Below are 27,688 nucleotides of genomic sequence, written 5' to 3' on the forward strand. Positions count from 1 at the left end.
GGAAGAATGTGGCGAGGGAGTTGCAGAGTTCTTGTGATGGTGTGATATCGTTGTTGCTGGCACTGGGATTGGAGAGCTCTTTGACGATGTTGAAGAGTTCCTTGCTGTTGTGGGTGTTGTTGTCTAGTCGCTCTTTGAATGATGTCCTTTTGGTGGTGCGGATCAGCTGGTGGTGTTCGCGGGTGGCGATCTTGAGGGCTGTCATGTTTTCTGCAGTTTGTTCGTGACGCCAGGATTTTTCGAGGGTTCGGCAGGATTTCTTTGATTCTTTGAGGGAGTCTGTGAACAATGAAGTTTTCCTGTTGCCGGTCATGCCTGGGAGGTTCTTCAGTGGTGCGAGGTTGTCGGCGCAGTTGGTGATCCACTGTGCGAGGTTGTGGGCTGCGTCGTTGGTGTCAGTGGTGTTGGCTGGTGGGTTCTCGCTCAGCGATGAGAGGAGCTGGTGTGTGGTGACTTCGCTCCAGCATCTGCGGGGGATTTGTTGCCTGCGATGGTGGGAAGTATTCTTTTTGAAGGTGAAGTGGATGCATCTGTGGTCGGTCCAGTGTAGTCCTGAGGAGTGGCTGAAGGAGACGTGGTTGCTGGCGGAGAAGATGGGGTCGAGTTTTTGGCCAGCCATGTGGGTGGGGGTGTTCACCAGTTGCTTGAGTCCGAGGTTGGCGAGGTTGTCGAGCAGGGTGGTTGTCTTGTTGTCGCTGTTTTTCTCCAGGTGGAAGTTCAGGTCCCCGAGCAGGATGTATTCTGGTGAGGCTAGGGCGTGCGGGCTGATGAAGTTGGCGATGGTTTTGCTGAATTTTGTGCGTGGGCCCGGGGGTCTGTAGATGAGCATTCCTCTAAGGGTGGTCTTGGGGTCGGTGTGAATCTGGAAGTGTAGGTATTCGGCGGTGGAAAGTGTGTCTTCGGAGATGGTCATGATGTTGATGGTGTTCCTGTAGATGATGGCGATTCCTCCTCCGGTTTGGTTGAGGCGGTCCTTCCGGGGAATCTTGCAGCCGTCCGGGATGGCTATGGCGCTGTCGGGGGCCGAGGAGGCGTTCATCCAGGTTTCCGTGAGGAAGGCGACGTCTGGTGCTGTTGTGACCAGGAGGTCCCACAGTTCGACGGCATGCTTGTGGACGGAGCGTGTGTTGAGCAGGATGCACTTGAGGTGGTTGTTGTTGTTGCAAGGTCCGGTGGGTGGTTTGCAGGTTCTGAGGCAGGTGTATTTGCAGGCTTGACAGGTGAAGGGTCCGTGGGTTCGCTTCGGGGTGGCTCGGTAGCAGGCGGTTGTTCGTCCGGTGTTGAGTGCGTTGAGGGCTGTGGAGTTGTATCTCAGTCGGGTGCTTTGGGTGCGCAGGGGCCAGGGGTTCTGGCACTGGGCGCGGTCCAGACTCGGATGGGCGCAGACAGGCTTGCCTTAGGTGCGCCTTCGGAGCGCCAGCGGCGCTCCCGCTGCACACGTCCGCTGCGTGCGTCCGCTGCGCACGGTCGCTGCGCGGCCTCCATATAAGGGGCTGTGGGAGGGAGGAGCAGCTGGGAGGCGGGAGCAGGGTGGCGAATGGGGCAGCAGGGGGCGGGCCGCAGGGACGCAGCTGCGGGAGAAAAGGTGGCACGAAGGGAAACTGGGAAGGGGGCACAGGGGCAGAGAAGAAAACGAGGCAAAACAATAGGCAAAACAACAGTGAGCAGGGCACAGAAGGAAAAACGGGGAGAGGGGGCACAGGGCAAAAAACGAGGCAACAGCGGTGAGCAGGGGCACAAAAGGAAAAACGGGGAGAGGGGGCACAAGGGCACAGAAGAAAGAACGAGGTAAAACAACAGGCAAGATGACAAGAACGATGTAGGTCGTGGAGTTGTCCTCTAGATAGATGCATTATTTGTATATTTATATTGCATTTTGAGTTTTATAATATGGTTTATTGAGTCTAGAAACTATGAGTTAAATTAATGATGATGTAAAATAGATTGTGGGTCACAGTCCTCTTAGATCTAGAATTCACATGATGGTTTGTTAAGGGCCTCTAAGATGTAGGAGGGGTTTGTATTATAGAAATGAGTTGAAGAAGTAAGTCTTTGTAAAATGTAATGCATATTTGTATCTCAACTAGGTGTATTTTTAAATTGTTGAACGAGAGACAGGTATTATACATGTCCTGAGGAAGGTGGTACTTCAATTATTCATTACCACCAAAACGTGTTGACGCCTGTTTTTTACATTGGTTTTTATCCAGGAACTACCTCATGTCTAATATTACCAATGGGTGAATAGACTGATGGTGCTTATATACTTGGTTCCCGTTGGGAGAAACCAGTGTTTGATTAATTTAAACACTTCACACATTTTCATTTGTCTCACATTCTGTTTTTAAAGCTTTCTTAATTTATGTAGACGCACATAGATGTGGGAGACCATAGTGTACATTGGGAGACAAGTGTGGTTGAGTGTATACTTGGTGACAAGTTGTTTTTGGTGTACGTCCAAGAGAACTCTTTTTTTTTATATTTACCAGTGGTACCCTGTCTCTTGGCCAGTGGGGTCACTCCCTGTTTTTGTTGCCATACTCACTACATACATCCATCTCACATACATACCACAATCTAATGTTGGTGTAAATTGTCAATATACATTATAATATAATTCATTAATTTCTATGGTAATTAATCAAAGACAAGAACACTTGGAGCCGCTGCAGGTAATTGTTGCTTCCCAACAATGGCAGACACCGCAGTGTGTCCGATTCCCTCCGGGGTCTTTCAGGCCAAAAACAAGGGTAGACCAGTGTCTGTCCCTGAGAGCTGCACTAACAAAGGGGTAGTTTGCAATGCCCAGGGCAGTTCAAGTGAGGAGGAAGACTCCCTCCATCCCGAGGCTACCAAGGATCTCTTAAACAGCGAGTCTCCCAGAGCAAATGAAAAGCAAATGAAGAGGCGTGGTGTGGCCATCTGCATTGTGTTGGCGGTAGTCGTGAAAAGAAGAGAAGGGTGGGCATGGCTTCCTTCACCAGGCCCGCCCACCATAGAATGCAATTGTTGACACTCAACTCTTCTTGGAGTCGGTCCTCCTTCACTGCAAAAGTATCTCTCTCCTACCGAGGAGGTGTAAGGTACCTCACATGTTGCTCGCTCAGGGAACTCCATGTGTAGGGAGGGGGTATCAAAAAACCTCGAACAGTAAGTACTCACACTGTGCTTAATATGTCCCCAAGCAGAACCCTCCCAATGCACTCAGGGAGAGTACAACAGGCAGCTTCTCTCTGTGAGGGGAAAGTGCTCCACATTCACTTTCTTTTAGAATAAAAGGGTTAAGAACAGTCCAATTCTTCGCCTGCCCCAGGCAAGAGCAGCAAAGCCACACATCAGGGGCAGCGCTTCTCACACAGCTTTCCAAGCTCTCTTTCCAGGCAGGTCCCTTTTAGATGTAGCAAGGATCTTTCTTGAAGTCTTTGATTTCCCCGAGACTTCCAACGGGAAGTATGCATGCACTCATAAGCCCTTGGAGATCTTCTCAAGCAGGATATCACAGCAGTGCTAAAAGAGTCAGTCCTTTTTATATGCCCACAAATAGAAGTAGCAACTGCAGGCCAACCCACCCACACATGCCAGGAAGGACAGAGCTCCTCACACAGCTCTGCAACTCTTCTTCTTGGCAGGGTCCTCTTGTTAGTTGAAGAAATTTGAAGTTCTGGGGTTTAAGGTCCCATACCTATACCCCATTTTCTCATTGTTCTCTTTGTTTCAGAGTATCTGTGCTCCATACAAACCAGTTCTGTCCACCCTGGTCCAGCTTGACCATACAGGTGGAGACTGCATCGTGCATAGCAGACACAGCCTATGCAGGTGCTACTGAAAACTCCCCCCACAACTCTAAATCCAGAAAAGGTCTGTTCAGCCTGGCTTTGAGTCACCCAGATAAGGCAGGACACACCTCAACCCCTCTAGACGGTGAATACACAAACAGGCAGAGGCACACAGAATTGTAAAGCAAGAAAATGCCCACCTTCTAAAATCGCATTTCCAAACACACCATATAAAAAAAAACATTTACCAAAAGGTGTTTTATTAAATTCTTAGGTCAGAGAGCCTAATTCCATTTCTATATCGTGTCTCAATGTCAAGTTACACTTGTAAAATGTCACAAGGCAGCTGCCATGTTAAAAACAATGGGACAGAGAACCTTTTGGTAGTAAAAAACTGTATTTCACTATCAGGACATGTTTCACACACTAGTACATGTCCTACCTTTCAGATATACTGCACCCTGCCCATAGGAGTACCTTGGGTCTACCTGAGGAGTGCCTTGGATTTAAAAAAAGGGAAGGTAAGGGCATGGCAAAGGGGTGGACTTGCCTGGTCAATTTGGCAGTTTACATATGCGGGTGCAGACATTGGAGTCTCAGGTCTGAGATACATTTGCAGGGCCACTCATGTGAATAGCACAACCCGTGCTGCCAGCCCACTAGTAGCATTTGATGTACACGTCCTGTCACACAACATTCACTTTACTAGGGACTTACCAGTAAATCAAATATGCCAATCATCAAAAACCAATCATAATCACAATTAACACAGAGGGCATGCACTATATCCAACAAAAACAGGTTAAGAAATATCGGAGGTAAAAAGCAAAGCATTACGGGATAAACTTGCAAAAAGGGCCAGGTATAACAGAGACATCAGACTCTACCTGTTCAGAATTCTAAATTGCACTTAAAAGATGCAATAAGGTAATCCCATTGTTATACTTTGGGAGAGATAAGCCTTGTGGTAGTGAAAAATTAATTTGAGAGTTTTTGCTGCCAGGACCTAAAAAACTTAAAAGTACATGTCACACCTGTGAAATACATTGTGCCCTGCCCTCTGGGTTCTCCAAGGCCTACCTTAGGGTTCACTTATGAATCTATGACAAAATATCGACTACAAGAATATCGAGGTACCAAAATATCGCAACAAAAATATCGAGGACAATAATATCGGGATCCTATCTCTAACAAGGTAAGTACAAAAATATCGAAAAAAATATATCGATGTCAAAAATATCGTTTTTTAGAAAGTATCGTTTTTTTTAATTTAAATAAAATGTAATATTAACAAAATAATACTTATAAATATAATAAACATAGTTAAAAATATATTATAATATTTTAAATTAATAAATAATGTAATAAAAACTAATAATAATAAAAATATAATACATAGTATATACTTAATTAATATTAACTCTAAAATAATTATTTTAATAACCTATACATAAATGAAAATATAATAAATTCCAAAAAATGTATATACATAAAATAATAATATAAATAACAATTAATAACAATGTAAAACTAATTAATTAAATTTTGGATAGCGTACAGGTAAAAATTACTATTCCCACTCCAGAGAGTGCAACAGTAGGGAAAGTGTTGGATAGCGTAGGGGTAACAATTACTATTCCCACTCCAGAGAGTGTAATAGTAGGGAAAGTGTTGGATAGCGTAGGGGTAAAAATTACTATTCCAACTCCAAAGAGCGCAACAGTAGGGAAAGTGTTGATAGCGTAGGGGTAGAAATTACTATTCCCACTCCAGAGAGTGAATCAGTAGGGAAAGTGTTGGATAGCGTAGGGGTAACAATTACTATTCCCACTCCAGAGAGTGCAACAGTAGGGAAAGTGTTGGATAGCGTAGCGGTAAAAATTACTATTCCAACTCCAAACAGCGCAACAGTAGGGAAAGTTTTGGATAGCGTAGGGGTAAAAATTGCTATTCCCACTCCAGAGAGTGCAACAGTAGGGAAAGTGTTGGATAGAGTAGGGGTACAAATTCCTATTCCCACTCCAGAGAGTGCAACAGTAGGGAAAGTGTAGGATAGCGTAGGGGTAATAATTACTATTCCAACTCCAGAGAGTGCAACAGTAGGGAAAGTGTTGGATAGCGTAGAGATAAAAATTACTATTCCCACTCCAGAGAGTGCAACAGTAGGGAAAGTGTTGGATAGCGTAGGGGTAACAATTACTATTCCCACTCCAGAGAGTGCAACAGCAGGGAAAGTGTTGGATAGCGTAGGGGTAAAAATTACTATTCCAACTCCAAAGAGCGCAACAGTAGGGAAAGTGTTGGATAGCGTAGGGGTAAAAATGACTATTCCCACTCCAGAGAGTGCAACAGTAGGGAAAGTGTTTGATAGCGTAGAGGTAAAAATTACTATTCCCACTCCAGAGAGTGCAACAGTAGGGAAAGTGTTGGATAGAGTAGGGGTAAAAATTACTATTCCCACTCCAGAGAGTGCAACAGTAGGGAAAGTGTTGGATAGCGTAGGGGTACAAATTACTATTCCCACTCCAGTGAGTGCAACAGTAGGGAAAATGTTGGATAGCGTAGGGATAGAAAATACTATTCCCACTCCAGAGAGCGCAACAGTAGGGAAATAGTTGGATAGCGTAGGGGTAACAATTACTATTCCAACTCCAGAGAGCGCAACAGTAGGGAAAGTGTTGGATAGCGTAGAGGTAAAAATTACTATTCCCACTCCAGAGAGTGCAACAGTAGGGAAAGTGTTGGATAGCGTAGGGGTAAAAATTACTATTCCCACTCCAGAGAGTGCAACAGTAGGGAAAATAACATACTTATAAATAAATGTTTTATTTTAAATAATAAAAATATAAATTATTAAATATATATAAACCATTTACAAATACCAATACATAATTATTAAAAACATGTGAACAAAATATATGTAATAAAAAAAAATAATAAAAATACAATTTAATATTATTTAATTAACAATTAATAATTAATTAACAATTAGATAATTAACCAACAATTAATTAAAGAACATTATTACTTAATTACATTTAAATCACTTCCCACCCTATTCCCCTATAAACCCACAACCCACTACAAAACATAATTATCAATTAATCAATTAATTAAAATGATTTACCAATTATTAAAAAATTATTAACAATCATTAAAAATTAATTTATAATTCCTACTAATTAATAATTATTTTAACATTATTAAATTACTTACCACCCTATTCCCCTATAAACCCACAACCCGCTACAGAACATATTTATCAATTAATCAATTAATTAAATTAATTACCAATTAATTAAAAATAATTACCAATTAATAAAAATAATTTATAATTCCTACTAATTAATAATTAATTTAACATAATTAAATTACTTCCCACCCTATTCCCCTATAAACCCACAACCCGCTACAGAACGAATTTATCAATTAATCAATTAATTAAAATTAATTACCAATTAATTAAAAATAATTATCAATTAATAAATATTAATTTATAATTCCTACTAATTAATAATAATTTAACATAATTAAATTACTTCCCACCCTATTCCCCTATAAACCCACAACCCGCTACCGTACTAAAATACAAAATTTTATTAAATTACAAAAAAATAAATTAATAACATAATAAATACATAATAATATACACAAAAATTATTTAAAAATCGATATTAGTAACATCGAAATTATTAACATCGATATTACTGACATCGATATTTAAAACTTCGATATTACTAATATCGATATTACATTTATCGATATTACTTACCTTCTATATTTTGACCCATCGATATTTAAACTTCGATATAATTGTATATCGATATTTAAATATCGATATTTTGTCTGCCTACCGTTCACTTATATGTTTCCACAAAGGAGGTTTAGGATTGCCAAGAAGTTTTTATTGCAACGTCAAAATGGCAGTTTAAACTGCACACTCCAGATTTGCAATTGCAACCCTGAACAATGGGTAAAGGGCTACTTAAGTGAGTGACCCAAGCAGTTCTTCAGGTCCACTTGTAGCACTTAATTTACAGGACTTGGCCACATGTATCATATTATACTTTGGACATATAAGGAAATTAAATATGATAATTGGGTATGAGCCAATATTACTATGTTTAGGGGAGGGAGCACAGGATAAAGTGCTCAGAGTCCTTAAGACAACAAAAACGAGGTCAGAAAAAGTGGAGCAGAAAGACAAAAAAGTTTGTGGGTGACCCTGCAGAGAGAGTCATTTTCCAACAGAAACGCAAAACTGCGTGAAACTGCTTTTCGTTCCTTGTTGGCCCATTGCAGGCGCCAGGAATCTGACGTGCACGGCTACCATTGTTTATATTAATGCAGCAGGGAGTTTTTGTGAGACGAACGCACCAGACAATGCCGTACATTAGAAAAAGGACAAGGCAAGGCAGCCTGCGTACTATATTCTGTCTTTGCAGTTATGAAAATGTTGCCCTGGAGATGGTTCATAACCTGCGTTGCTGTGTAGAATAAGGGAGGCCTCCAGCGCTCTAATAACGGAGGGGGTGCTTTGTGAAGATTGCAATCATAGTGCAGAAATGCTGCTGAGGACAGAGATATTTTTGCCAATGTTCTGTCCTTAAAGCAACATTAAAGAAAAGAGAGTTCAAAAATCAATCAAAACGCTCTACCTGAAAAGAGATGTCCTTAATTCATCACAAACTCCGACTTTGTCTTGTTTCTTTAGAAGTGCTTCTATTGTGTATGTTAACATTCGAAATAATGTGTTTTGTGAACTGCAGCATCCAGCAGAGAGAATGACTCAATTTTACCCTTGACTATGGAACTGTGCTATATGTCTGTCTATTGATGGCACATCAATTTAACTAACTAAGGCCCTGATTATGAGTTTGCCCGTCTCTAGGAACGCAGAATATGTGGTGGCAGTCCAACCACCGGCATACTGCGGGACTACCCGCAGTATTACGACCACCAGGATCCCGCGGCATTTGCGCAGCGGTCAGGGGCAGATCATATTTCAAGTTGCCTCACCACCACCCTTTTCATGGCGGTGGGCCTGCCGCCTCAGGGCCCAGTGGGTACATGCGAGGGGGAACATGTAGTGGCCCCCCTGGATTTGTACCCCTAATTCCTGCATGACACACCATGCATGAAGGTGCATTTGGCATCCTGAGAGTTGCACTCTGCAGGTTAGGCTCTTCTCTGAGCCTAACAGACCACCACTGTCTGACCGCAGCACAACCGCCCACCATACCAGGATTGAAGTCCTAATCTGGTAGGCGGACACACCACGGTTTGGCCGTCCTACAGAGGACAGCACATTGCACCGTCTGCTATAGAACCACCAAACTCATAAACTGCCCCCAAAGGCTTCATGTCAAACAACATCTACAAACAGCAATTCATTTATTGTGCATGGACTATCTTACATGGATTCACAGTGGTTTATACAGTGTTTCTTGACAGATTTAAAACTTTGATAGTGTTTCTCTCTCTTTCCTCCAGAGCTTCTTTTTTCAACTGATTGATGGACACATAATGTGACTACATTCACAAACTTGATTTTCTCATTATCTTCTTTTTCTCAAATAATACGAAGTCCATGGTCCTGATAGCACAAATTTTACATGCAGCTGTATCTGAAAACATACCCATGTTACATGCCATAACGTCCACTACTGCTTGCATGCAGATATCATCCGTATTGTAACTATGAAAACTATAAAACATATTTGCAAAAACAAAAAATGATAGTGTTTCTCTCGCTGATGAAAATTATTATTTTACTCCCCTTCAGACATGCCCTACAGGGGCTAACATTAATAAGGAAATAATAATTCTTAAAGGTTAATGCTAATGTGTATGTAGGTTCTGAGTACATTTCTACAGTCTAATTGTCTCAATGACTATCTAAGTTCAAGTGGAACACGTGTAGAGCCTGATCTCCCTATCTCTAGTTACCCAGGCAGCTAATGTGATATAATGTCTGGATTACTTATCATTAATCCACCTCACTCTGATTACCTTGTCCTCTTTCCACTACTCATGCTATGCATTTGTAAGATGCATATGTTTCTGGAAAGCCATCCAAACGGCTCTGAGTTCTTCCAATTGGAAGAATGTTTTCTCTCATGAATCTTTCAAACTCTCAGTGCTGCATCTGAATCCGGAACTCCCCAGCCCTTGTGGCTGGCATCAATTGTTATCACCAAGGCTATGTTGGACAAAAGAACTCCCTTTTAAACAAAACTAATACAGAATGAATAAAAGAGTTCATGCCCAGGAACCGGTCTCCCTGAATATTCACAGGCCCTAGCACTGTGAAGAGTGTGTTCGATGAGTTCACACAACAAAGAAAAGAAGGACAGGAAATATTGTTCCTCATTAGTTGCTAAAGAGGGCAGGATTATTTTATTTTGGGTGGTTATTTTCTGAGAGGTGCTTGTTAGGGGTGACTGGAATGAGGATTCTCCTCACAGTTATACTCCTCTGTGGAGGATGGACATAGCCTTGCTTTTAATCAAGTCTGTTCCTTTGAAGCATCACCAACAATGGTTTGCATTAACTTCCGTACAGCTTGTCCCCTTCTGAAACGGCACGGACAAAATCAAAATCAGTGAAATGGAATGCAACTGGCTGGAAATTTTATTGGTTAAGAAATGATGACTGACGCGTCACTTTTTCATTGTATCGGTACCATCGGATACAGTCATAGCCTTGCCCCGCTGGAGGTTTCCAAGCTCCAAAAAAGAAACTAAGCCAGAGGGAAAAATCTTGACTGGGCAAAGACACCAAAAGTATCCAACCTTTTAGAAAACCTTCTGGGTCATAAAAATTTGAATTTATCCTGCTGTGAGCTTTTCCTCCTAAAACTAACCCACTCAGCAGCACAGCTTGCATTGCCTATTTGATTTTGTAAAGACTTTCGCGGATACAGCCGCTGAAGTATTTTGACTTCCTGAAATAAAAAACCTTCAACTGGGTAAAATCTTGATGTTATATCTTCCCAGGGCTCGATCGTGTTCAGCCTCAAGTCATGCCAAGATTCCAGTCTACAACACCATTAGCTATCATTGCCACCTCGCACTTTATTGCAGAATTTTCACTCCCATACCCCTCATTGGATTTTTGTTGTTTTCATTTCACTTTGTAAATGAAAGTTCTACCACTGCATAAATATTTAACACATCACCTTATAGTAACCTGTCTGATGTGTACCATAGCTACAAGGAGGTTAAGCTCACATTAATTTAATGACTTTGAGGGTTCATCTGACAAGAGATGTGATAATTCCTTGAGGTGCGCAGTCACCCACCCCAAATAACAATCACATTTCCTACAAGCCCCATGCAGGGAATCCAGGTGTTTCCTCACACACATATTGGAATGCAAAGCAGAGATTTAAATTCTTTGCCAAAGGCCTGTAGATTAACTTGAATGAAATGTTGATTAAATGCTTGCCAAATTGACTTTCTCATCTCCAGTTAAAAGACCCTACTAGCCCCATCGATTGATTCCAGTGGGCCAAACCATGCAGCAAATATGCAGTTTAATATAGGTGTTGTACTACTTTGTCAACGACTCATTCGGATTGAAACCAATGCACTCGTTTTCCTGATAAAAGTGGGTTGGGACCTTGTCAAAGGTACTTTCTTTATGCTGGGACAAAGGCCCTAATAGGTCCTTTATTTGAACACATCATTCAACCTGCAAAACATTGGCATGCTAGAGGACGTTTTCACTTTTTTCAATGGACACTATTTAAATATTTCTTTATTTTCAGGAACTATATTTTCTCATTGTTAAGATGGTTGTCTCCTGCCAAATTGATTTTAGGGTTTCCACCAAAAGGCCCCTAGCAACATTTACTTGACTCTGACTTGTCGAAGGCATTCCACGTTGTAATAACCACATGCTGGTGTAACTGTGGACTTCAACTACACTCAAATTCATAAAGTTGTGGCTTTCACAAAAAGAACAGGGCATGAAATGTACTGTCAGCATAACTGTTCAAATAACCTTCAATAAACTTGCACACTCATGAGTCTTTTCCCATGCTTTATAATATTAACATCTTTCATGGACAATAGCCCTTTGATTTGAAATAGTTTCAATCTCTTAAAACTCACCTACAAGTGCTCTTGATAAGTATGATAGTGCTTTGAACATTCAAAGGCAAACCAAGATGAACCAGGCTTGATAGATGAGTTTACAAAGTGTAGAAGCCCCTTCTTGTGTTAGGATCACTTGAAGTAGCAGAGCGGGACTGTGGCTCATGATCTCCCTTAGACATTTTACTTCTTTGATTGTAGATATTAGGAGTTGAGCTCCTTAGGCTAAATGGCTGAAGGTTGGTGTTGTTTTGTTCTCTTGAGGCTAGAATATTTGTGTTGGAAAAGTTACCCATCGATGTCTCAGAAGCAGTGGTGAAGTTCTAACATATCTAAACCCTTCAGGATTTTCGGTTTTTGGTAGATATATGTCATCCAGCACAGCCGCTTATGGTAAAGGACTTGATCATTTTTGGAAGCAGAGTGAATTAGAAGGAGAAAGGAGCAATGATCCAGACTTCAGATATGAGAGGTTCTATGGGAACAGTAAGGTCCTACTGTTTTTGTCATTCATGTAAGAGGAGATGCCAGTCTGAGTCTCAGTAGTGGGATAAAGGATTCTCGTGTATCCAAGTTGGCACATAGGTTGAGCAATAGTGGTGGAACTCCTCTATTTCTGTGCAAGCAAGCTCTAATTAAAGCCCTGAACAAGGCCCCACCTTTTTGCTCAGCGGTAGATGCACCAGTCCTTTGCAAGGTAGAGACCATATCAGGAGCACAAAAGAGGGAGTATACAGTCAAACATACAATTGACTGATTTGCTCTGCTCTTCAATTAACTCCAAAGGTTTGCAATTTGTGGTCTTCTACATATGTTAAGGAAAGGGTATATTGTAAACATTTTGCAGCTTGCTGGTGGTAGTGCAGGTCCTTGCACTGGTAGTGATGAATGTTAAAAACATTCTCTGGGTTACTTCTTGTGTATTGAAACTAGGATATTTCTACTTCAGGATTGTTGCTTTGCTGCTTGAGAGGCATTTTGTGTTCAACTCATATACACGGGTGGTGCCATTTCAAATGGTCATGCATACCAAAGATCCAGATACATTTCCAGTCTACATTGTATCAAAATGCGCTTGCTTCTCTTTCAGATAAGAATACATACAATGTGGGCGAAGGTGAGCACATACATTTGTGGTAGAGGAACCTGATGTATATGAGCTTTAAGTGGTGACGGTGCATTACCTTGCAATGATGTCAGTATTATTTTCTTTTTGCTTATTTCGACACAGTTTTTGGACTTAAAGTTGAGTCTGGAACTACATTTACAAATGATTCTATTGTGGCTACTCAAAAGGTAATCGAAAATACTTAAGTATAACAGATTGCTCTGAAACACTTTTAGTTTTTTGTTTCACCTGTGTTCTTGATCTAAGTTCCCTATAGATGAGATTTTTACTGACACTATCTAGCACCTAGCAAGCCCTAGCTATAGCTTATCTAAGAAAAGGTGGAGTTTAGTAGAAAGAACAGGGAGTACTGGTGGATTGTAAATTATTTTTTTCCTTACTCTAAATATATTTTGAGCCTGTATTGTTGTCCAGCTGGAGAAGTCCGAGCTCCATTTCAGAAATTAAGTCCCAAAGTAGAAATCTTTACCAAGCGAAGGCGCGAAAAGTATCTGAATGGTGTAAATGTGACTATTTCCGCTCACATATTTTCCTGATAAAATCAACAGCTTCCTCTGAACCTGCCTCAACCCCTATTGTAATTCAGTGAGACCTTGCTAGATACAGCTTTCTGGCTTGCCTCACTGAGGGATTCTGACTTTCATTTTTCAGACTAAGTCCGAAGGTAAAATCCAACCCATGTGATCCATCTCTGTCAGCCTCAAAGTGTGCCTAGTTATCGGCCTACCAGAGCCATAGGCTATCATTAGGGAAGAGTGTATTTTGCTGCTATTTTGCCTTGAAACCTAAACACTCATATCTCTGGTTGAGCCTTATTGGATTATTGTCATTTTGGTGCAAGTTGTTTATTAAAATGTACTCTATGTTTTTAACTTGGTTTGGTATTTAGTTGTTTAGTGCTTTGACTTTATTACTGTTTTGGTACTGCATACATAATTTACACCTTGCACTAAATTATGCCTGCCTCCTCTGTTGCATAGTTAATAGGGGACCTAATATGAACAGGGGACATGTTTACGCCGTGGTGCATCTTCAAACAGGTGTGTTGGGCGCCAACAGGGAAAGTGTGCCATATTAGGTTGAATGTGCTGCCCCCAGGGAACCCACAATCTTGCGCTTCCCTGGGGGCAGCACATTCAACTGAAGTACAGAGTGACTGCTTCAAAGCCGCTCCACGTTTCACTGTGCAGGCGGAAAGGGGTTTGTCTGGGTGGTCCATAATAGGGTGCGGGTGCAGATGGAAATATATGCCCTCATTTGCATGGGGCCAGGCCCCTATACAATTGAGGAAACAGCCTCTCAATATGATATGTGTGCTAATACTATCAGTATTGCGGAAAGAGCCACACTAGGGTCTGCAGGCCCTTCTGTAACTCCAACATGCCCCAGGGCACACAAAGTGGGTGCTAATGCCCGTTGCACCCCCAGGGCACTTCTGTGATACGGGCTCAGGGAGGTTGACTTTTAAGGTTCCACTCACTACAAAGAATAATTCACTTTTTAAAAATGTTCAACATTGAATTCATTGATCATTGAGGTACTGAATGGGTAGAAAGATCTGGTGTGCACTACATCCATCATACACATCTAGACAATTTGTTTGTATTTCTCCTGTTACAAACCTGCTGGCAACTGCCAAAGTCCCTCTGCAGTTCTAACATCAGTGGCTCAAAGTTGATACTGCCCAAGGATATAATACATTTAGGCAAGTTTGAATTTTGCATAATTTATGCTGAAGTGGTTACTGGACATTTTGTTCGAAATAAGATGCAGTTACAATTAAGGTCTGTTATGTAAGGGGCTAATTCCGATCCAGGTCGGAAGGGCACCAAACGCGAAAAACTACGAGCAGTACGCTTGTTTTCCGCCTGACTCATACAGCTGTACAAGTGAGCAAGTACGATGCAAGCTACGTGAAATTCACCGACCGAGTCATTTCCGGGTCCGAACTGCTCCATACATCTCGGCCGTAAGCTAACCATGGCATGCAATGGATGGGATTTATGACCGAGCCAGTGCGATGCGCGCATCGGACCCCCTGTCACCCGCAGCCCTACGACTTGGACACAGGGGGAGACCCAAGGGTCTCCCCAACACAGGCATGTATGGTGCAGGATGGCACCAACGGGTACTCACTGTAGGGGGGCGCTTGTGCGAGACATACCTATTCAGTCAATGGGAGACCAGGTACGCATCATACGACCGGCTCCTATTGACTTATATGGGAGTCCGGCAGCATACGCCGCATCATACTCGCTCGGTTGTACTGCAGGGCCCAGGCTCGGTCGGAAAACATTCTGGATCCGGCTCAGTCGGAGAGCTTTCCGACGCGAATCGGAATCGGCCCCTAAATTGTACGTGTAGAATGGATCATAAAGACATTTTTGATGCAAAAACACTAAACAAATAAACTGCTGTTATTGTTCTGTTGTTTCCATGTCTTTGCATTTATGTGTTACCTGGAGTGGTGTGTTGCCACAAAATTTTGACAGGGAAGGTTGCGTCATTTCATGCAGGGTGCTATGATGTAGTTATGTACATTAGGCAGACATACTTTCACTGTCACCCAGGCCTCATAATAATTAAACAACAGAAGTTACTGGTGCTTGCATATAGTTCGAGCATGCTCTAGATGCAGCAAATGATGTATCAGCTGTGCTCTGAATTAGTGTCAGATTGGAAATGAAAAACTTTTTTGATCATTCTTACTTGCTTAAATCACTTGTGGTAAATGTTTTTGCTATCTTTAATTGTGAATATATAATATTCCAGGGAAGGATCTACAACATCCCTAGTGTTGTGCTGTAGTGAGTTACTAAAATCTACACTTCAGGATCCTCTGGCTGCAGGCATCTGCTGCCCTAGCTACATTGAAATGAATGCAGAATTCTGGTTACCCAAGATATGTTTGAGAACAGTTGACTTAGTTGTATCTTTATTCTATAATTACCTCAAAATTATTATAAGACACACAAATACCCAGATGCACAAGGTTAGTCACCACAAATCCTTTCAGACCAAGACTTCCTATTTTAGAAATATTTTGTCTCTGGCTTAATTGAGCTTAGGCATATTCACTGCCCAATAGATTTAAGCATTATTTTTTATTAAAACGCCACAACATCTTTGTTAGGAAAAATAAACTTTTTGCTAGTTACAATTTTGTCTGCAAGACTCTATTCACTTTTCACAATTTTCCTTTAAATGTTATGGAGATTCCAGGATCTGTAGTGTAGTTCCTATATCCCTGATAGGCTCTGCGCATTGGAATAATATACACTATAGTTTCAGACATAGGACTGAGGTCAGGATGTCTCTATCGAGTACATTAAACTTAATTACTTCTGTGTGCCAGCTAACTCAAATGTCACTAGAAACTTCTTGAATGAACAAGAAGCGATTAGTTTCTGACAACCGCATAAACATGACAACTTTGTTTCCCTTAGAGTCAGAAAAATCTCAGAATCGTGGAAACAATAGATAACCGTTTCACTCAGTCAATCGTGCATGCTTCGTTTCTACAGAGTTGCCCAGACATAGATAGGCGGGCGTTTCAATAAAAAGAGTTTATTGAACAGTCTTATTTCTCATGCAAGTGATATGAACTGCTACAATCGTGAGACAGAAAGCGAAGTACAATACGTGCAGCGTTTGTAGTAAGATAAAATAATACTGTAACAGCATGGTTTGTAGCTATGACATATATTCATAAAAATACATACATAAATAACACAGGCTAAAATACTCATCTGGTGGTTCTAAAATAATCCTAACCCCAGTGTACGTAACCTAAGTGTAGTACGAGGGAAGAAGTAGGTGCTGTTTAGTTATAGTCTAGTTTACATATAGTTGCCAAGAGTCTCTTTAGGTTCTAGTCTTCTCCATACCTTAGAATGAGAGAGGTTGGAATCTCTTTCCCGGGTCTCGATCTCTAACACCCTGCAAGGGGAGTCAGAAACCCTGGAGCTGGATTCTAAACAAGGAGGATGGCAGCGTCTGGTCAGTGCGTCATTTGGGGACTTGACTTCCTTCCGAACTTGCCGCGGCAATCCGCGTCGGCAAAGTAGGCAGTCGAACCGTGGACCGAACCGTGGTTTGTCACGGCAAGTGAAGGCATATTTATACCTTGAAGATGTTTAGGAATGTCAGTATTGACGTAAAAGTCGGGCATAAGAACGTTATGAATGGATCCCTAAGGAATAGGTGCTCATGCATAATAATTGAGTTCTTGGAGAAATCAATATCCAAGCAAGGGAAGGACCTAAAAGCTTAAGAGTCTGGCTTTCCAAGAACTTGTTGTGACGTAGATGAACGGATGTAGGCGGCCATGCCTGTATTTGGTTAGCATGAGCAATGCCTAAATGAGGGCTGTATTTCTATGCCTAAATAAGGGCAATGTGAATTGTACCTATATAAGGGATAAATCAGGAAATTCTTACGGTACCTAAATCGACACACAACAGATCTGTGGAAACAATGTTTGTCCATCACTGATGACTCTAGCAATATGTCTTTCCATCTAAAAAAAAAAACTTCAAGTAAGTTCAAAATATTTGTGCACAGGATACATTTTGAATAAATAAACACACTAACTCCTTCACCCTGCCTTTCACTTGCTCTAGCAGGTGTACATGCCAGCCTAGCCATGAAATCACAAAACCTTTCCTGGAAAAATGTTCTATGCTGCTGAAATGTTCTAACACACATCTCACATCTTGAATCCACACAATTAGAGACTAGAATCAATTTAAAAATGGGGCAATTCAAGTTTGAGAAAATTGAATTTGCCCTGGGTTACCTGAAGGCAAGTAGTACTGGTACTAGTGTTGGACACAGGGCATTGCCAACTGATTTCAAGGTATAAAGAACACCTCATTGAGGGCCAGATCCTGTTTGGAATCACAGCAACACATCAATGCGGACAATGTCATGGTTAAGATTCAAACTCAAAAACACATAACTTCACCAATTAGCGATGCTCATGGCATCACAAATGACATATGACAGAAATTACCTTAGCAATTGCAGCACATGTGACATCAGGTACAACAATAACATCATCAATGTTTTTGTACATAAAGCAAGATATAAACGTTTTGTCTAGTTGACATGCTGGTCATCATCTTCTCATGGTGTATTTCTGTTGACCTTGTGGCTTAGCTTTTAACACTGGTTTCAGTAGCCATGGAAAATGTATTATATGCATGAATTTCATTGCTTGCTCTGTGGAGCTTCTGCCACATGATTAAAAGATGAAACGAATTTGGGGTTTGAGCCACTTGATGAATAATGAAAATATATAGATAATCGGAAATAATAATCCCAACTGATGGTCACAGATTGAATTAACTTTAAGTGTAACACACCACAAACCCTCAATTTACACAAATATTTCATGAGGTGAGAACCAAAGTTGCTATGTTATGGCTACTATTGGAGATGAAGACAGAAGGGAAAATTGGTAAGGGTAAATTTGCAAACAGAAAACACAATAAATGCTCAGAAAAAGCTTTATGGCGCTGCATTGACCTTTGACCTACAACATTCTCAATTTTTCCTGATTATCTTACAATTACTTACTTGTCAACAGCCTCTCCTTGGAAACAGGTCTCAATGTTTAATTTCATTGAAATTAAGTGCAAAGAAATGACGAATGCTTCAGCTAAAAATATAGTGACTTAAAAAGCAGAACTCTGAAAAATGAGATGAAACTTAGGGCATCATTAGGATGGCAGGTGGACTTTGTCCGCCCACCATCCCGACGTAAAAAGAGACCGCCCGCCATAAGTGCGGTGATCCTGTGGGGGTTATTAGGATGCGCCTGCCACACTGGCGGGCGTATCCTGCATTGCAGCGTGCGGTGCTGAAAGCACCACCCGCCGCAATGCCAAAATTGCAAGTTGTACATTTGCATGCACAACGTGGCAGGCACCGCACGGTGACAACCATGTTGTGCATTCAAATGCAGGGGGGTACCATAGGTACCCCCATGTGCACCCTCCAGCCCCCCAGAATCCCTGGGTGCCCACTACAGGCCCCCGATGTATAAGACCGCATGCCTTTCCATGGTAGCAACGGCAAATCCCCGCATGCATCCTGATATGGATGGCGGTGGTCTTTCTATCTGCCGGGTGCCCCCGCCATAGTAATATGGCAGGGGGAAATGGCATTCGGGCGGGAGTGGATGTCGGGCGGACCGCCACCGCCATATGGGCGGTGGCGATCCGCCCGACATTCCATAGGGGCCCCTAAGCTTTTTCTAAATAAAATTCTTTATGTGGGTTGTATTTTTATTATTGCACCAATTCAGATCAGTTAAAGTGTAAGTCAGTGGATAAAATATTAATAACTTTGGTGTGTTGTTCCCAATTAGTACTAATACGTCTAGTGTGGTAGGTTTGGCCACTGATAAGGCTTAATCAATTGTAGTTAAAGTGTTCATAGACAAATATTTTTTTCAAGTCTAGTTACTTCGGATTTAAGAGGGCATTCAAACCAAATAGGTTTAAATTCATGTAAGCAATTGTGTTACTGGTTGAGTAAGGTGAAACCCTACTCAAGCAACAGCCGCAATTCCTGTCCCAAGGAACCCCAAAATGAACCTGTGCATAGACATCTGGTGGCTAGGCATAAACACAGTCAAGCTTAACTTAGAAGCAATGTTTCAAGTATTTATGCAGCACTTCACACAGTAATCACATGAAAACACAACACACGAAAATCTCACACAAATTTAGAAAAATAGAGACAAAAATGACACAAATTCAATCAGTAAAACCAGAGATTTGCATTTCTAAAGATTTTAGAGAAAATAGTTCCTAAAGGCAGAACGCGCCAATGGTGGGTACATATTCATGCCAGACAGGGACGAAGTCACAAGCTCGGGCCAACCATGATGGATACAAAAACTAAGAGCCCGATTACGATGATGCTGGCACTGCCACTGACAGCCCGTCGGTGGCGGTCCCACAGCCATCGTAACAATGCTCTCCGCCTGCCACATTAGGATAGCCGGCTAATGGGTGGCAGTTGGAGAGACTGATCGCCATGGATTTGATGGGCTCAAGGAGCCCGCCACACCATCAGAGGGTATAATGTCCCTTCTGCCCGCCTTTACATGACGGTTTACCTGCATGAAAAGGCTGGTAGAAGGGGTCATTGGGTGCTCGTAGCAGGCTCCCTTCCCCATAGCCCTAAGCTGTGGGTTTTGGGGGGCACCTATGTTGCCCCCCTACATATCCCTGCACCATGTGGCAGGCACCGCATCGTGCCTGCCACGTAGTGCAGGGATATGTAAAGTGTCACCATTTTGCAATGTAGTATGTGTTGCATCCGGCAGCACCTGCCACAATCCAAAACATAGGCATTGTGACCGTCATGGTGATAGTCACATCCTAATGCCTCTCACAGGACCGCCAACAGCCTATATGGTGGTCCCGTTTATGATAGGGTGTTTCCGCCCGCCATTATAATCAGCCCCTGGCAGACACCACCATCATTGTAGGGATTGGATGTCCCTCTGAGGGTCTGATTGGTTCCTTGAGCCCTTCGAATCCGTGACAGTCTGTCTCTCAGACTGCCACCCATCTGCCCCCTATCCTAATGTGGCTGGCAGAAAATATTGTTGCGATTGCAGTGGGACCGCCACCGATGTGGTGTCAGTGGATGTCCCATCATCATCTACATCGGGCCCAATGTACCTTAAATCCTGGTTGTGGAGTATTGCAAGAGCCCTAGTTGAGGATGTATCACACAGCGGCAGTTCTGAGAAAGCTGCATGGCTGCAAAAAAAGTCCTGTGTTTATGTTTAGTATGCCGTTGATGGCGGGCTTGTGATGCAAAGTCCAGCATTGAGGATGGGTCTGGCAGCGGCGGTTTAAAAGAAGCTACAGGACTGCTTTGCGAATTCCTGCACATTTTCGAGGATACCGTTGATGAATGACTTGTTTTGCAAAGGCCGCATCAAGGATGTTTTGCACAACTGTGGTTTTGAGGAAGCTGCATGCTGCAAAGTGAGGTCCTTCATACGGAATGTGTGGCTCAGCGGAGGATCAGATGCGGGCGCAATTAGGTGTGTTTAGCTGCATCTGTTCTGCTCACAGAACCAAAGCTGGGCTTACAGAGCTCCTTCAGGCCCACAAACAAGGAACCAGGACTGGTGGTCACCAGTTGTGGGTAGGACTCACAGCAGAAAGAATCCAGGTGCTGAGTTCAAGGTGGTTGAAACCCATTTTTTCCTGGTTCTCTGGTCAGGAAGTCAGCCTACCAGCCCTTGGTGTCACTCTGGTGATCCTGAGTTCAAGATGCAGGTGTAGTCCTTCCCACTGGGCCAGCAAGGCAAAATAGTTGCAGTCCTTGTGGAGCAACACAGCAGTCTTTCTGAGTCTTTCTCAGACCCATATTTGTACTGAAGTTTCGGGTCTGAGAGTGCGCTATTTATAGCTGGTGCCCCCTTTGTAGTAGAAGAAGGATCTGGAGGATTCCACTCCCGAGGAGTTGGGAATTTCAAGTCAGAGATGGCCCCTTTGTCTCACTGTCTGGTAAAACACAGATAAAAACAATTGCCAGCTACTCCTAGTCATGTCATCCAATATACAGGCTGCAGGTACCAAATTGTTGGAAGAAATAAAATGCCAACTTTCCTAACATTTAAAGGGAAGGGGCGTCCTCTCGCCCCGAATAGTTGCACTGCTGACTAGTGCCTTCTTGGCAACCATATGTTACTCCATTTTAAGATATGAGTTCCTTATGTTTCATCATACTCCATCATTATCCACCTCTTATTTGATTCAGACTTTATTTTTAAATCCACACTCCGAATAATAGGCCCTTTTCCATATTTCTTAGGTTCGCGCTGTGCCCCTCCAGACCTCTTGCAAGAACATGACAAATGCCGAAATCGTCCAAGGCAGTGTATTTATTAAAAAAAAACAATGCATTTCAGGCGACTAACACCCTTCTTCAGGGGTCACTATAAAAAACAACAATACAAACAATGACCATTTGCAACTTAAACAACATACTTCTTATTCAGACTTACATTTCAGGTTAGTATTCATTTTTTCCTTTTATAAAAACATCATGTTACTATGCAACCCTCTCATGTTCCCCCTTAATCAGTCCCTTCATAGTACCAATGAAAACCTCTGAAGCCAAAAATAACCAATCACTCCAATCTCCTAGCCCTTGGTCACTCTTATACTACTGAACAATCTCTTTGCCTTCCTGCTCCCAAGATTCATCCCAAACGCTATATCAGCAGTTGTCACTTTAAAACTGCACACACATTGTGGTAAATGAAGATCCAGGGTAGACAGTATCATAGGTGATATGAGGAAGCTTTATTCTTTAAGATAAGAGTCTCAGGTTACAGGTACAAAGGTAAAAAGATGGTAGGAAAGAAGCAGGAACCACCCCCTTGTAGCAGCATCATTGCTGCTCAGCCCAAGTACTCCAACTGAACATTCACTCAAACAGGCACACATCAGCATACAATGACCTCATATTCACACTTGCTGACCAGCAGGGGACATTAAACTAAGGAGAGAATGCATGGCATAGAAATTAAGATACCACACACCTCTCTTATTTCAGGAAACAATAGAACCCATGCAGATAAAGTGGTAATACTCAACATCATAAAATGAAGACAAATGATGGAAGGAAAAATTCACACACACAATACATAAAATAAACAGACCAGAGAAGGAAATAATAATAATGCAAGGTCAGAAATAACAAACTCATAGACAAAAAGGCCTAACCAGAAATATCAAGGACAGGGGAACAAATCACACGGAAGTACCACCCACACTGTTCCCCTCAGAAGGCAGTAAAATATTAAGGTGCAACATTAGTGTCATCGACTCTACAACATTATGCAAGGGTGCCTTACACCTGCCACATCAACCAGAGAATATTGAGTTTAAAATGTCGACATACACAAATATACACAAATATCGAGTTTTAAATATTGTATTACAAAAATATCAACAGGAAGAATATTGTGGTCAAGAATATTGACTTGCCGGTAAGAAATATCGTTTTTGGAAATATCGAAGTTGTTATTATCGTTTGCAAAAATAACGTTTTTGGGGCCCATTTGAATGGCGGGCGGATTGCTCCCGCCAGGCTGGCGGTAGCCACCGCCGGCCTGGTGGGGCCAATCCGCCCGCCATCCTCACCTAAATGACCCCCCGCCATATTAGTATGGCGGGGGGACCACGGCAGACAGAAAGACCGTCCGCCATTTTTCTGCCCCGGTCGCAGGTCTAATAGGGTGGTGGTGTCTAATGGACATCGCCAGCCATATTAGCAAGGGCTTTTTTAGATGCCTTTCCGTGGTGGCGATGCCGCTTTGGAAAGGCATGCGGTCTTCACTTTGGGGGCCCCCTGCTGGACCCAGAGTGAAGAAGAGGTGGGGGGGTTCACACGGGGGGCCTGCCGCTTTGTTTATGCAAATGCATACGTGCATCTTTAGCATTGTGGCGGGCGGTGCTTAGAGCTAAAAATGCAGAATGGCCCGCCACAGTGGCGGGCACATCCTAATACCCCCCCACGAGACCCCCGCCCTTATGGAGAGCGGTCCCAATTCCCGATAGATTTATTAATTGGTTATTCATTATTTTAAAATAATTAATGAATTGTCAATTATGTTAATTGTGTCATTTTATTAGGAGCAGGTTGTGGGTTTGTAGGGGAATAGGGTGGAAAGTAATTTAATTATAATAAATTAATTAAAATTTTTAATGTATTAGTATTCATTAGATTTAGATTTCATAGTGTTAATTATTATTAATGAATTAATTGGCAAGTATGTTAATTGTGTTTTTCTTTTAGGAGCGGGTTGGTTATTTATACTGTAATAGGGTGGGAAGTAATTTCATTTTAATAAGTGTATTAATATTTCCTATTCATTAAAATGTATTTCATTTATACTCTATAGTGTTATTTGTGGGTGTTATTTTATTATTAAATATTAATTGGTTGTTAATTATTATTAATTCATTCATTTGTAATTAATTATAATAATTGTGTCATTACTGTAGGAGTGGGTGGTGTGGTTTATAGGAGAATAGGGTGGGAAGAAACGTATTTGTAAATAATTAATAATTGTTGATTTAAAGCTGATTATTAAAATTAAAATATGGCAATTGCGTAATACATTTTTGATGTAAGTAGTGGGGTTTATAGTGGTAAATGGCGGGAAGTTAATTCTTTTAAATTAATTAATTTGTTGTTAATTGATATTCATTTATTAATGTAAAATTAGTTATGGAAATTGTGTAATGATTTTCAAGTGTGAATTATAGTGCTTATTGGGGTAGAGGGTGGAAGTAATTTTTGTTTAATTAATTAATAATGAGTTGATCATTAATAATAATTAATCAATTGATAAATATTTTTGGTAAGTGCTTAATGTTATTTTGTGTGTGTGTTTTGGTTTTATAGGGATAACTTTTGGGGAGTAAATACATTTTGATTTGTTTTACATTTATTAAAATTACTAATATTTGTTTAATTGATTATGTTAATTATGGAGGTACTTTTTTAAAAATCAACCGTGTGTTGTGAATTGTGTGCTGTTATAATTACATATTACATTACGTAAATACTTAAACATATTACATTTATGTAAAAATGTATGTAAAAAACATGGTTGTTTGTTTTTAATTTTTTTGTTTTTTTTAGCAATCTTTTTATGTATTTGTTAGATCTTTTTATCCTTCTAATCTGTTTCTATCTGTTGCAATATTTACAACTTTTATATATTTTTACATTTTTTCGTTTTTTAAAATATTTTGTGTTGTTATTGTTGTTTGCTAATTTGTAACCCTCCCCTATCCAACACTTTCCATACTGTTGCACTCACTGGAGTGGAAATAGTAATTTTTACCTCTCCCCTATCCAACATCTTCTCTACTCTATTAGGTTTTACCCCTCTGCTAACCAATACTTTTCCTACTGTTGCACTCAATGGAGTTTAAAACTTAATTTTAAAGACTAATGAATATTTTAATGTTTTAATTTGTTATATAATATTTTTTATTAGGTTTTATGTTATCAGTGTATGTAAATATATATCTATATATATATATATATATACATATATATATATATATATATTTATTTGTACATTTGTATATATTTATGACATTTTTAAATCAATTATAGTTAATTAAATGTTTCAAAGGATATATATATATATATATTTATTACATTTTATATATGTATGTTTAAATATTTTTTTCATTAAATTAATTTTACTACATTAGTTCAAATGTATATTACATCTAAATATTTTATTAAATATATTACTTTTATTATTTATTATATTTAACATACATTTCTATTCAAATTAAAAAAATAAATATTTTTTACATCACTTTTTTTGTGTCGATATTTTGGTATCTATAATATTAAATATAGGATGTTGATATTCTTGACATCAATATTTTTGCACCGATATTTGTGTATGGAGATTTTTGGGGCATCGATATTCTATCAGTGAACCCAACCAACCACACAGGAAGATACAATGAATTGCAAAAACAGATGCCCCCTGCAGGTGCAACACATAAGCCCCAAAGAAAAGTTTTGAGTGCACAGAAAATGCCCCTTCACCAGCAATAGTAAGTAGTAGAAGTGTACTAATGAAACTAACAAGCCCATCAAAATGCAATGTCTGGGTGCAATTAAATGGTTTGGTATAATGCACAAGCTCTCATCACCAGAATAAGTAGTACTAGCAAGTAACATTTGGGTGCAAGTAAAAGTATGTATGATTGGGGTGAAAACGCATGCCCCATCACCAGAATAGTTAGAAATAACAAGTAAGGTTTGGGTTGCAGGATCCCTGCCCCATCACCACAAATATAAGAATTGTTGGGATGCCCGACATGGCCTTGCATAAGTAACAGAAAGTAACATTTACATAAGGTGCAGCACTCACACTGTATACTGCCTAACACACAAGCAGCACATAGGGGTTTACTCCTTAGCATACAGAGTTGACAAGCATGGCAAAGACAGAAAAATTCAGTAAGTTAAAAATAGAATTTATAAACAATCACATTATAAGAGACATACAGATAAATACAGCACACAGTAAATGCAAACTTGAGTGTGTTATAAATATCTAGGTAGAAAATCAAGAATAGCACTAAGGAGATGGTACAGAACTGTATCCAACAAACGCATTTAAAGCTCCTGTGGAAGGATGTCTCACCCATAATTGTTGTGAAGTGTAAGGTACCTGGAGGCACTTCACAGCATATTATCAAGCAGAAGTATAGGCAAATAGTAATTCCAAACAATCAAGGCACAATATGAAAATGAAGGCCCCCACCTTCAACCATCTCCAGATATGTCATGGTGAACAACAGATTGACAACGTATGTGCTTAATTGTAAGCGATTGAATGAGGAAAAGGTGTGAATGAGGAAAAACTGTTTGTAAAAAGTAATTGAGTAAACTATAGACCGTCAGAAAGGCTCTCCGTCTGCTGCGATGTTTAGTAGTAGGCGTGTGCTGGATAAACTTGATGAAAAGAAAGCTGAGCACACCTGACTGCAGGCTCTCAGACGTAAAGTGAAGCCAGTGGGGCCTACAGGGCATTAATCTCCTTTTGGTTATATTATAAGGTTTAGTTAGTCTCTTATAAAGGTTCACTTATGCTTCAGTTTTAATCTCCTCTCTTGTTCAAGCTGTATCCTTTTCTCCGCGCAAGGTCCTTTTTTCGCTCATCGGCACTGTGGTAAATGAAGATGCAGGATACTTTATTCTGTAAGAATTATTTTTTAAAGGATCTCATTTTATAGGTAAAAGATGGTAGGAGGGGAGCAGTAAAGCCCCACCCGGAGCAGCATCCTTCCTGCTCAGCACACGCATTCCAACTGAACATTCACTCAACCAGGCACACATCAGCATTCTGTTACCTCACACTGACAGTGCAGCAGGGGACATAAAACAGAGGCGATAATATATGGCATGGAATTGAAGATACGATAAACAGGCTGCAATGGCAGGCCTGGGTATGTTTAAAACACTACTTAAATGAGTGGCACAATTAGTGCTGCAAGCCCACTAGTATAATTTAATTTACAGGCTCTGGGTACATGTAGTTCCCCTTTACTAGGGCCCTACAAGTAAATTAAACAGGCCATTTCAGTGTAAGCCAATGTTATCGTGTTTGGAGGAGAGAGCACAAGTACCTGAGCACTGGCTAGCCGTTGTAAAGTACGTAGAATACTATGGCCAGCAAAAACATAATGTTAAAGGATAAAGTTTGGGGAAAACCATACCAAGAACGTCAGGTCCAACAATTCTTATAATTAGTTCTTACAAATGTTCAACAGTTATTAACAGTACAATATGATGAGTAAAGTAAATATCATAATATTGACTGTATGTAAATGTAATGAAAAATAATATTACCTTGCAGGAAATTTTTCAAACAAACTATTGGTTCAAGTTTTCTCATTTAATAGTTTTTTTAGAAGTATATAACTTCTGTGTTTTTCAGCTCCTTTTTGGCTCTATAAGGTTTTGACATTATTGTAGTGAATTCTTTATCAAATTTCAATGTACATGTTCTTTGAGTAGACAAATTAAATAAAAATATATAAAGTAGATTTAATGTATGCATGACTCTCTGTAATATTTAGAACACAATGTATCTCTCA

The 27,688-nt window shown here is 40.7% G+C and overlaps 1 protein-coding gene across 3 annotated transcripts in view; it reads left to right on the forward strand.

The window, feature by feature from the left end:
- Positions 1-27,688, forward strand: part of KYNU (kynureninase) — a 988,121-nt gene that overhangs the window by 362,818 nt on the left and 597,615 nt on the right. The gene's annotated exons all lie outside the window — the stretch shown is intronic.

The sequence above is a fragment of the Lissotriton helveticus genome, chromosome 3_1 (genome assembly GCF_964261635.1).
Source record: "Lissotriton helveticus chromosome 3_1, aLisHel1.1, whole genome shotgun sequence".
In the NCBI taxonomy this organism is placed as follows: domain Eukaryota; kingdom Metazoa; phylum Chordata; class Amphibia; order Caudata; family Salamandridae; genus Lissotriton; species Lissotriton helveticus.